The sequence below is a fragment of the Myxine glutinosa genome, chromosome 1, assembly GCF_964187855.1.
Source record: "Myxine glutinosa chromosome 1, kmMyxGlut1.1, whole genome shotgun sequence".
Classification (NCBI taxonomy): domain Eukaryota; kingdom Metazoa; phylum Chordata; class Myxini; order Myxiniformes; family Myxinidae; genus Myxine; species Myxine glutinosa.
In genome coordinates this window covers 302762912-302776350 of record NC_136261.1, presented here as the reverse complement: position 1 = coordinate 302776350, position 13439 = coordinate 302762912, and the positions used below count along the sequence as shown (strand labels likewise).

Genomic DNA, 13439 nt, shown 5'->3' with positions numbered 1-13439 from the left:
TTGTGCGCCTGCAACCCCCGCTACCGCATCCTCATTGCTCTCCTCTTCCCTCTCTCCCAATTCCTCCCTGGGGTCCTGGGTTGCATCTAACTCCTCTTCTACCTCCCCTACCGGCATCCGATCGCCTTGATCATCCATGGCACGATTTAAATTTGGTGGTGTTAATAAAAATGTCGGCCGCTCCAAATTTGGACCAAATTTTTTAGATGTTCTTAAAAATTTGGTTCGGGTCCAAGTCCCACTCCTCGACACCAATTGTTACGGATCTCAGAGACGGCACTCCCCTTAGCAATGGGGGGGTTAATCCCCTTGGCCTGTTAAGCTGGCCGTCTCTAGTCCTGGTACTTGTAACGCTCCTTCGCGGGGTGAAACTGGTCAGGGTTATTGGTCAAGGTGTTTTCCCGAATACCTTTACCAATCCCTCCGCAAAGCAGGGAGACAAGTACCGCTCGAACCACGGACAAGATGGTAATTGCCGAGCGGTTTAGCAACCCGCAGCTCGAGCCGTTAACAAAGGACTAAACCCGACTATTGCGGTTGGCCAAATCGTGCCACAGGTACTCAATTGGAGACAGGATGAAAGCGATCGGGGGAAAGAAGAAACCAAAGGTAAGAAATAACAGACATTTATTAATTATGTACACCAAAACCAAAGAAGAAGAAACGAAAGTAATATACAGAACGAAGAAGAAGAAGATACACAGGGCAGCCTTAAACAGTCTTAAATTATCAATGCCCAGGACAGACAAACAGACTTACATGACAGGGAATGGCAGGCGGGAATGACTGGAAGAAGTAGAAGGGTCCATGCAGGTGACAGGGTAGGAAGGTCCGGGCCAGTGCGCAGCGTCGAGGTTGGCTCCAGTCCACGCTCCGGGCTCGAGGCGAAAACCCGGCGGCAGCTGCACATATTCGTTCACGGTCGGGGCTTTTCGAAGCAGATCGTCAGCGAGCTCCACGCAGCTTCGTCTCTCTCAGCCAGACCCCACCAAGTGCCGTCTCCAACCCAAGTCGACTCTCTCAAAAGGCTCGCGCTTATATTACACGCTTCCAGATCAATGCGCGCTTCATAGAGCCATGCCCGTGATGGTATTTCATCTTGTGGTCCCGCCCCCTTCTTCCTTGGCTTTGAGACCGCGTGTGCAATGGCGGTTTGGGGCCAACAACCGAATCAAGGCAAGGAGCAGCGAACGCCGCCCGACTGCTACTTTGAAGCGCGGGTGAGACGATTGGGGAAATTGAAAGGGGCCTATCTTATTTGATTAATGCAACGCAGATTCAACTATTGGGAACAGATCCTTAACTGAAACACATAATAATGAAATAACTATGGAGAGGTCCTATGGTTCGCTACGTGTTGTACATGGACTAACTAGGGTGCGATCTTTAACAAGCCAATTGATGGGGATATTTACAGGGGAACATTTATAAGGGAAACATTTACTAAAATTTACTAGTGAAGGTTCTAAAAACCGTAACAATATATATATATATATATATATATATATATATATATATATATATATATATATATATATATATATATATATATATATATATATATATATATGTATATATATACTAGCAGAAGTACCCGGCATTGACGGGTGGGGGAAGGGAGGGGAGGGGGAAGGGGAGGGGAGGGGAACAGGGGGGGGGAGGGGAGGAGAGGGTGGTGGAGGGGAGAAGAGGGGGGAGGGGAGAAGAGGGGGGAGGGGAGAAGAGGGGGGAGGGGAGAAGAGGGGGGGGAGGGGAGAAGAGGGGGGGAGGGGAGAAGAGGGGGGAGGGGGAGGAGGAGAGGGGAGAAGAGGGGGGGATGGGCTGGGGGAGGGGGGAGGGGGAGAGGGGAGAAGAGAGGGGGTGGGGTGGGGGAGGGGGAGGGGGAGGGATAGGAGGGGGAGGGGCAAGGGGGAGGGGGGAGGGGAGGGGGAGGTGGAGCGGAGGGGGATGGGGGAGGGGGGAGGGGGGAGGGGAGGGGGAGGGAGAGGGGGGAGGGGGAGGGGGAAGGGGGAGGGAGGAGGGGGGTTGGGGGGAGGGAGGAGGGGGAGGGGAGAAGGGGAGGGGGTAGGGTGGAGGGGGAGGGGAGTGGGGAGGGGAGTGGGGAGGGGAGGGGGAGGGGAGGGGGAGGGGAGGGGGAGGGAAGGGGGAGGGGGGAGTCAAGTCGGAAGTCATTGTCGTCAATTGAATGTCGCATTTATTTTTTATTCCCTGTCAAATGGCATTGGTCCCGCATTCCGAACACGGAAGTCGGACGTCATTATCGTCAAATAAATGTTTCACTCTCTGTCACATGCCGTTGGTCCCATGTCAATCGGATGAAGTTGAAAAATTAACGTTACGAAGTTTCTCTGGGACGTACTGATTCCGAATATGAAGTTGAAAAATTAACGTTCCGAAATACGCTGATGACGTCATAATTTTAAAACGCGAAGTTTTTTTAGTTTTAGGGTGTGCTGTAGTTGCTCTGAGACGTACTGATTCCGAATATGCCTTTGGGTTTGCTCTGCGATGAGTAGTTCTCGAGTTATAAGAGGACAAACAAACAACAAACATACTTTACTGCTTTATATAAATAGATATATATATATATATATATATTGTTACGGATCTCTCCATCGGCCTTCTTCCCCTTATCAAGGGGGAATCAACCCCCTTGTCTTTGACTGACTGACGTGAGTCCTGAAGTTGCACAGCTACCCCCGAAGAGGCAGGTGCACAACCTCGTTCATAACCGCGGACAGATGTTAATTGCCGAGCGGTCTAGCAACCGTGGCACGAACCATTAGCAGAGACTAACCCGATCCTGAACGTTGGCCAAAATCGCGCCACAGGTTTTCAATGAGGGAAATCACAAAAACGACGGATGTGAAGAAGAGGAAGACAGAAGTAGGAAATACCAATATAATTTATTACTACTATTTACAATTCAAAAGAAACCAAGGAGGAGGAAGGATAATAAAATAAAGGCAGAAAGAGGGACGGACCAGAAGGACACAGTGCAACACTAGCTTAACTAAACGGTCTTACTTCACCCCAGGACAAGACAAAAGACAGACTACAAGCACACTTACACGGGGGATGAAGGCAGGAACGAAGGACTGGAAGGAGAGGAAGGTTCAGCTGGAGCAGAGGAATGGCTGGACGGACGAGGCGGGATCACAAGGCGGGGAGGATGCGGGTGGTTGGTATGATCACGGCCCGAGTTGAGCAGCCGCCGACTCTCCTCAACCGTCTCTCGTACGGCGACGTTGCTTTGTGGCTGCAGCTGCCATCACCGCTCAAGCTGCCATGGTCAAAACGGCGATGGTCTCCAAGCTCGTTGGTTCGTGGGGGCTCCCTTGGTCATCCACTTCCTCAATCGTCTCAGGTGGGGGTGCGTCGCGTGCTTCCCAAAGACTCATCTGCCGCATTTCTCTCCAAAAGGCTTGCGCGGGCGCTTTTATATCGCGCCTTGCGATCAACCCGCGCCACGCCCATGCTGGTATCTCACCAGTCCTGATTGGCGGGTGGGGGCTCGCTGGCTCCACCTTCCGATGACGATGGCGGAGACACGCCTTTCTTCTCCGAAATTACCTTGGGGCTAATGGTGGAGTGCAGTTGGCAATTGCTGACAAATGGGGAATTGGAAGGGAATCTACCTTATTTCAATTCGGTGCAATGCAGTGTCCATTAATGGAAGACAGAGCCTTAAACTAATACACATAATAAGGAGATAACTACTGAAAAGGGAAATCCATGATTTGCTACGTGATTGTATGTGGACTAACTAAGGGACGACCTTTGACCTTTACACACAACACGGAGGGTGATATTTACACACAAAAAAAACACAATTCTCAAATCCACAACTATATATATATATATATATATATATATATATATATATATATATATATATATATATATATATATATATATATATATATATATATATATATATATACTGTATATACAAGATTGAGGCTCGTGAAAGAGCTAACATTAATCACAAAACAACAAACGGACAGACAAAACATACAATAAAGGGAGAGGGAGACAAGATGGGGAGAGAGAGGGAAGCACACAAGTACAACAGTGGAGAACAGGGACATCGGGAGATATATGGGAGGGAGAGGGCTTGGGGAAGGAAGCATGGAAGGGGGGGGGGGCGGGGGAGGGGGATTTTACTGAATCCATATTCAGTCCATATTATTCCATATCCATAATCACTTAAAAATTAAACGATTCTCATATCCGAATCCATATTCAGATCTTCACCAAAACTGAATCAATTCTTCCTTGTGAGACACACAACCTCTCCACCAAGTTTCGTCTAAATCAGTCCATAACTTTTTGAGATATCCTGCTATATATAGTTTTTAGCCCGACCTTTCAATGGTGAAGAATCACTTAAAAAATTCTACTAGCCGGATACGAATCCGGATCTTCACCAAAATCGAATAATTTCGTCTTTGTCACATACGCTACATCTCTGCCAAATTTCGTTTGAATCCATCCACAACGTTTTGAGAGATTTTGTTCACAAACTAACAATCAGGGGTGAAAACATAACCGCCATTCACCTTCTGTGGCGGAGGTAATGAGGAGACCAACAACATGCTGCATATTCACCTACATGTTATTGCAAGACCTGCTTTAAAAATGTGCCGCGTTATGCGAAACGCTATGAGAGTGCAGGTAAAAAGCCTGAAGTTTTTAATTCCAACTTACAAACTGCTAACGCTATCGAATTTGTCAAGATGAAGGACCCTTGTTGACTCCTTTAAGGATTGTGAAAAGCATACCCGGATACCCGGCACACGTTTGACCGAAGTAAAGAGATATTGAGGCCATTTTGAGATCAAGAGGATACCTTGGTGGTCAGAGCACAAACCCAAATTACCTTCATCAATTCACTGTATTTTCTCCATCTGGCATATGCCATGAACAGCTGTTTTGCTCTTAATTACCTTATAAACGTGGCAAACATTGACAAGATATGTAATCCAGACAAATGTTGCTATGTAGAAAGGGTCGGAGGCTTACATGTGTTGTTAGAGCGTGAGTAATCACATTTGCACTTGTTGCAAACTTTGTGTTCTCAGCCATATCTCCATGGCAAAGCGATCATAAATTTCAAATTCTTCACATCACAAGTCTATTGCAAGATAGATCTGCATCGCAAGTCTTTTGCAAGATAGATCTGCATCGCAAGTCTTTTGCAAGATAGATCTGCATCATAAGTCTATTGCAAGATAGATCTGCATCGCAAGTCTATTGCAAGATAGATCTGCATCGAAAGTCTATTGCAAGATAGATCTGCATCGTAAGTCTTTTGCAAGATAGATCTGCATCATAAGTCTATTGCAAGATAGATCTGCATCGCAAGTCTATTGCAAGATAGATCTGCATCGCAAGTCTATTGCAAGATAGATCTGCATCGCAAGTCTATTGCAAGATAGATCTGCAATGCAAGTCCAGTGTAAGATAGATCCGCATCACAAGTCTATTGCAAGATAGATCTGCATCGCAAGTCTATTGCAAGATAGATCTGCAACGCAAGTCCATTGTAAGCTCGATCCGCATCACAAGTCTATTGCAAGATAGATCTGCATTGCAAGTCTATTGCAAGATAGATCTGCATCGCAAGTCTATTGCCAGATAGATCTGCATCGCAAGTCTATTGCAAGATAGATCTGCATCGCAAGTCTATTGCAAGATAGATCTGCATCGCAAGTCTATTGCAAGATAGATCTGAATCACAAGTCTATTGCAAGATAGATCTGCATCGCAAGTCTATTGCAAGATAGATCTGCATCGCAAGTCTATTGCAAGATAGATCTGCAATGCAACTCTATTGCAAGATAGATCTGCATCGCAAGTCTATTGCAAGATAGATCTGCATCGCAAGTCTATTGCAAGATAGATCTGCACCGCAAGTCTATTGCAAGGTAGATCTGCATCGCAAGTGTACTAATGTGGAAGCTCTTTCCACTATAAGCTTAAAACACTTCAGATTTTCTTTCTAGAGCAAACCAATAATCCAAGCAGTTAATCCAATGCAGCCAAAAGAGTTCATATTCCTATTGTTACTGAGGCTCTGGGGACCTGGCTTACCATGCCTGACATTCGACTGAAGGTGATTTGGGCAGGAATTGGCAATATGTTTAGAATGCCAGGACATAATGGTTTATATTGGGTATTTCATACACAAAGGAAATTGAGAGCTGGGGGAATGGCGGACCTGTTAGAACCACCTTCAGAGGCCATTTTTCCCCGCAAAGCAGGGGTTGGCCTTTTTCGGGCACCGTGGTCCCCCTTTTTGAAGCAATGCTTTATGGCTGGATGCCCTTCCTGCCGCCAACCCTCTTAGTCACCTCTTGCGACACGCAGGGAATTAACAGCAAGCTGGTACTCAATTTGCCGACCGGAAAGGATGACAGGGTGAGTGAACCCCCCTGGCGTTAATTCAGCGATTGACCGGGATTCAAACCCAAGATCCTAGGATCCCAAACCAGCACCCTAACCGCTAAGGGACCTGTTAATTTGAGAGAAATAAATTAAAAGAAAAGGAGATGATACTCCAGGTCCCCCACCTTTTGGGTGGTATGAGGAATAGATCGGTGTAATATGAAAGCTACATTTTGAACTGTTTTTGAAATATCACGTATACAAGCCAAGTTACCGATATGGATGCCATGGCAACATAATTCAGCCAATCACAGCCGTGATCTAATCAGATTGAGTTCATTTCATGAGGAATAGATATCTGCAAAATTAAAGCTCAATGTTGAACAGTTTTTGAAATATCACGTACGTACACAAAAGTACATGGACGGATGATGGTCGGCGATCGGTCGGTATGTCACCGTCTCCGACCTTGTCTGAGAAGCGGGGACAAAAAGGGAGAAAGGATCGGAAAATGAGGGAAAGAATGGAGATGGGGTGTGTTGAAAGGAGCAGGAAGAAGAAAAATAAGTCTTGGAAAAGTTGAGAATAAGAAAGGATGTGGCTGTTTGTTGTTTGTAGGTTAAAGAAGGGGCCGGGGGAGATCATACAGGGTAATCTGTAGATCTAATGAGCCAAGTATTCTCTGGAGATCTCTGGAGAGGGTATAACTAAACTGGCAACCGGGAGAAGGCCCTGGGAGAAGCAGAGGAAGACCAAAGATCAAATAGAAAAATAAAATTGAAAAGTTTACCGAGTTAGGTTCTAAGCAGACCAATGGCCTCACATTGTCCTGCAGTATAGACAGTTAGGTAGGCAAGCCAAGTCAAGTCATCTCACCTGAATTATGATTTAAAGCGAATACAGTGAGGGATAAATATAATAATGAGAGAACGGTCAACTGAGTGTTCTATTTGCCTGTTTGATATTCCCACCTGAGCACATCGATCACGATGCAAGGATTCCAGACCGCACAAATCCCATGTACTAATTCGATACATCCATCGTCTACTAATGTCCTTGTAATTCGTGCAATTCATATCTACAAAAAAACAAGGACAACGTAAAAAGAGTAAGGAAAAAAACACTTTGGTTAAAAAAAATGACAAAGGAGAAAACAAGATGTCCCACTCTCCCCTCCGCTCCGCGTAGATCTGCGTCGTGTCAAAGCAATGAAGGCTCTGAGAGGAAGACGATTTGCTGCACTAATTACCTGCAGCACTTAATTAAGGCTATGGTGGTAAATAGGGCAGGATCCTGGGAGTGGTCTTGAGAGGCTTCTTTGAAGGCACTCAGGAGGCGAGGACGATTGCAGCAAAGAACGTCATCACTATGATGCCCTTTTGCTGTGGTTTATTTATGGTGCAGCATTGGGATCTATGGAAACCAATCGGCGCACCAGACCAATAGGCGAACCAATAAGCAAACCAATAGGTGAACCAGAACAATAAGCAAACCAATAGGTGAACCAGACCAATAAGCAAACCAATAGGTGAACCAGACCAATAAGCAAACCAATAGGCGAACCAGACCAATAAGCAAACCAATAGGCGAACCAAACCAATAAGCAAACCAATAGGCGAACCAATAAGAAAACCAATAGGTGAACCAGACCAATAAGCAAACCAATAGGCGAACCAATAAGAAAACCAATCGGCGAACCAAACCAATAAGCAAACCAATAGGCGAACCAGACCAATAAGCAAACCAATAGGTGAACCAGACCAATAAGCAAACCATTAGGCGAACCAGAACAATAAGCAAACCGATAGGCGAACCAATAAGCAAACCGATAGGCGAACCAATAAGCAAACCATTAGGCGGACCAGACCAATAAGAAAACCAATAGGCGAACCAAACCAATAAGCAAACCAATAGGCGAACCAATAAGAAAACCAATAGGTGAACCAGACCAATAAGCAAACCAATAGGCGAACCAATAAGAAAACCAATCGGCGAACCAAACCAATAAGCAAACCAATAGGCGAACCAGACCAATAAGCAAACCAATAGGTGAACCAGACCAATAAGCAAACCATTAGGCGAACCAGAACAATAAGCAAACCGATAGGCGAACCAATAAGCAAACCATTAGGCGGACCAGACCAATAAGAAAACCAATAGGCGAACCAAACCAATAAGCAAACCAATAGGCGACCCAATAAGAAAACCAATAGGTGAACCAGACCAATAAGCAAACCAATAGGGGAACCAGACCAATAAGCAAACCATTAGGCGAACCAGAACAATAAGCAAACCAATAGGCGAACCAAGAAGCAAACCAACAGGCGGACCAGACCAATAAGAAAACCAATAGGCGAACCAAACCAATAAGCAAACCAATAGGCGAACCAATAAGAAAACCAATCGGCGAACCAAACCAATAAGCAAACCAATAGGTGAACCAATAAGCAAACGAGTAGGCGAAACAGACCAATAGGTGAACTAATCGGCGAACCAGACCAATAAGCAAACCAATAGGTGAACCAGACCAATATGCAAACCAATAGGTGAACCAGACCAATAAGAAAACCAATAGGCGAACCAGACCAATAAGCAAACCAATAGGCGAACCAGACCAATAGGTGAACCAATAAGCAAACCAATAGGCGAACCAGACCAATAAGCAAACCAATAGGCGAACCAGACCAATAAGAAAACCAATAGGTGGACCAGACCAATAAGCAAACCAATAGGTTAACCAGACCAATAAGCAAACCAATAGGCGAACCAGACCAATAGGCGAACCAATAAGCAAACCAATAGGCGAACCAGACCAATAAGCAAACCAATAGGCAAACCAGACCAATAAGCAAACCAATAGGCGAAGCAGACCAATAAGCAAACCAATAGGCGAACCAGACCAATAAGCAAACCAATAGGTGAACCAGACCAATAAGCAAACCATTAGGTGAACCAGAACAATAAGCAAACCGATAGGCGAACCAATAAGCAAACCAATAGGCAGACCAGACCAATAAGAAAACCAATAGGCGAACCAAACCAATAAGCAAACCAATAGGCGAACCAATAAGAAAACCAATAGGTGAACCAGACCAATAAGCAAACCAATAGGCGAACCAGACCAATAAGCAAACCAATAGGTGAACCAGACCAATAAGCAAACCATTAGGCGAACCAGAACAATAAGCAAACCAATAGGCGAACCAAGAAGCAAACCAATAGGCGGACCAGACCAATAAGAAAACCAATAGGCGAACCAAACCAATAAGCAAACCAATAGGCGAAGCAGACCAATAAGTAAACCAATAGGCGAACCAGACCAATAAGCAAACTAATAGGCGAACCAATAAGCAAACCAATAGGCAGACCAGACCAATAAGAAAACCAATAGGCGAACCAAACCAATAAGCAAACCAATAGGCGAACCAATAAGAAAACCAATAGGTGAACCAGACCAATAAGCAAACCAATAGGCTAACCAGACCAATAAGCAAACCAATAGGTGAACCAGACCAATAAGCAAACCATTAGGCGAACCAGAACAATAAGCAAACCAATAGGCGAACCAAGAAGCAAACCAATAGGCGGACCAGACCAATAAGAAAACCAATAGGCGAACCAAACCAATAAGCAAACCAATAGGCGAACCAATAAGAAAACCAATCGGCGAACCAAACCAATAAGCAAACCAATAGGTGAACCAATAAGCAAACGAGTAGGCGAAACAGACCAATAGGTGAACTAATCGGCGAACCAGACCAATAAGCAAACCAATAGGTGAACCAGACCAATATGCAAACCAATAGGTGAACCAGACCAATAAGAAAACCAATAGGCGAACCAGACCAATAAGCAAACCAATAGGCGAACCAGACCAATAGGCGAACCAATAAGCAAACCAATAGGCGAACCAGACCAATAAGCAAACCAATAGGTGAACCAGACCAATAAGCAAACCAATAGGCGAACCAGACCAATAGGCGAACCAATAAGCAAACCAATAGGTGAACCAGACCAATAAGCAAACCAATAGGCGAACCAGACCAATAAGCAAACCAATAGGCGAACCAGACCAATAAGCAAACCAATAGACGAACCAGACCAATAAGCAAACCAATAGGCGAACCAGACCAATAAGCAAACCAATAGGCGAACCAGACCAATAAGCAAAACAATAGGTTAACCAGACCAATAAGCAAACCAATAGGCGAACCAGACCAATAGGCGAACCAATAAGCAAACCAATAGGCGAACCAGACCAATAAGCAAACCAATAGGCAAACCAGACCAATAAGCAAACCAATAGGCGAACCAGACCAATAGGCGAACCAATAGGTGAACCAGACCAATAAGCAAACCAATAGGTGAACCAGACCAATAAGCAAACCAATACGTGAACCAATAAGCAAACTAATAGGCGAACCAGACCAATAAGCAAACCAATAGGTGAACCAATAAGCAAACCAATAGGCGAACCAGACCAATACGTAAACCAGACAAATAGGTGAGCCAGACCAATAGATGAACCAGACCAATAGACAAAGCAGACCAACATACGAACCAGACCAATAGATGAACCAGACCAATCGGGAAACCAGACCAATAGGGGAACCAGACCAATAGACAAACCAGACCAATAGACAAACCAGACCAATAGACAAACCAGACCAATAGAAAAACCAAACCAACATGCGAACCAGACCAACAGACAAACCAGACCAAAAGATGAACCAGACCATTATACGAACCAGACCAATATACGAACCAGACCAATATACAAACCAGACCAACAGATGAACCAGACCAAAAGACAAACCAGACAAACAGACAAACCAGACCAAAAGGCGAACCAGACCAATAAGCAAACCAATAGGCGAACCAGACCAATAGCGAACCAATAAGCAAACCAATAAGCAAACCAATAGGCAAACCAGACCAATAAGCAAACCAATAGGCGAACCAGACCAATAAGCAAACCAATAGGCGAACCAGACCAATAAGCAAACCAATAGGCGAACCAGACCAATAAGCAAACCAATAAATAAATTAAAAAACCACCTTTAGAGGCCATTTTTCCCTGCAAAGCGGGGGTTGGCCTTTTTCGGGCACCGTGGTTGTTGTTGTTTTTGTTGGTCCCCTTTTTGAAGCAATGTTTTACGGCCGGATGCCCTTCCTGCCGCCAACCCTTTTTGTCGCCTTTTACGACAAACGGGGAATTACCAGTGAACTGGTACTCAACTCAATAAGCAAACCAATAGGTGAACCAATAATCAAACCAATAGGCGAACCAGACCAATACGTAAACCAGATAAATAGGTGAGCCAGACCAATAGATGAACCAGACCAATAGACGAACCAGACCAATATGCGAACCAGACCAATCGACGAACCAGACCAATATACGAACCAGACCAATAGACGAATCAGATCAATACATAAACCAGACCAATAGACGAACCAGACCAATAGGCGAACCAGACAAATAGACGAACCAGACCAATAGACGAACCAGACCAATATACGAACCAGACAAATAGACGAACCAGACCAATAGGCGAACCAGACCAATAGGCGAACCAGACAAATAGACGAACCAGACCAATAGGCGAACCAGACCAATCGATGAACCAGACCAATAGACGAACCAGACCAATAGACAAACCAGACCAATGGATGAACCAGACCAATAGACAAACCAGACCAATGGATAAACCAGACCAATAGGCGAACCAGACCAATAGACAAACCAGACCAATGGACAAACCAGACCAATAGGCGAACCAGACCAAGAGACAAACCAGACCAATAGACGAACCAGACCAATAGGCGAACCAGACCAATAGACAAACCAGACCAATAGGCGAACCAGACCAATAGGCGAACCAGACCAATAGACGAACCAGACCAATAGACAAACCAGACCAATGGATAAACCAGACCAATGGGCGAACCAGACCAATAGGCGAACCAGACCAATAGACAAACCAGACCAATAGACAAACCAGACCAATGGGCGAACCAGACCAATAGACAAACCGACAGGTGAAAATCTTCTATCATCTGACATACTGCAGAATCATACATAGTATTAACACGTTAAGCATCCAAACGAGCTTGTTTCTATGTCCTCCGGCATACATAATTACCTATTGCTTTTCATGCATTGGCCATTCCATGTCCTATCGCAAGGCCGTTCTGCCTTCACAAAAAACATGCGAGTTCAGAAGAGAATACGTCATGATACGCAAATTGGGTTTCGACTAGAAAACTTTACCAGCTGCTGCTTTGGCAACACCAAATTAGATGGTGATGCTTTATTCCATGATTTATGTCATTAATATTCCAACACAAGTTTGCTTGATCTTTGATCATGAAGAAAATCATGCAACTTGGCAATGTGTGCTGAACCTCGGAAATGTGATGACATTTCCTTATCTACACCCAAAGGGACCATTACCAGGATTTGAAGGGTCATATCTCCGAGAGAGTTCTGTAAGGAGATGAAACATCCAAGAAGGGAAAGTATATGCATGCTCCTTCATGGGAAGACCATTTCGTGCATGAGCATGTGACATAAACGACCCTTTTGTCCTCTTCACTCCTATTGCATCCCTGGCACCTTGCCCTGGCACCTTATTGCATCCCTGGCACCTTGCCTTTCCCATTTTCTTCCTCAACTCATCTCCACCTTTACATCCAACACAAAAAGCATGCGCAATATTACATTTTCCCTAACTAATGGCCCCTCTCATCATCTCCCAGGATTCGCAAAGCCTTTCATTACATGGAATAAGGAGAGCGACGGATTCATTTCTGAAGAACACGCGGCTGCCTCCTTCACAGCCACATAATCTCTGATGTACATCTCAGTCATGCTGTAACTCTGTCCTGCAGAGAGCGATGAGAATGCCCGCAAATCAAGCATGAATATTAATCAGCTACCATTGTGCTCAGGAAAGAGGGAGGAAGGGGAAGTAGTGGAGGGAGCTGCGAGGGTGGAGGAGGAGGACGGAGGAGGGTGAATGGCCTTGCAAACTCGCTGAGCAGAG

At 45.1% G+C, this 13439-nt stretch overlaps 1 protein-coding gene across 2 annotated transcripts in view; it reads right to left on the bottom strand.

Annotated features, from left to right (window-relative positions):
• The window catches only part of TAFA5 (TAFA chemokine like family member 5), a 374045-nt gene that overhangs the window by 69160 nt on the left and 291446 nt on the right, over positions 1 to 13439 (bottom strand). The window lies entirely within an intron of this gene.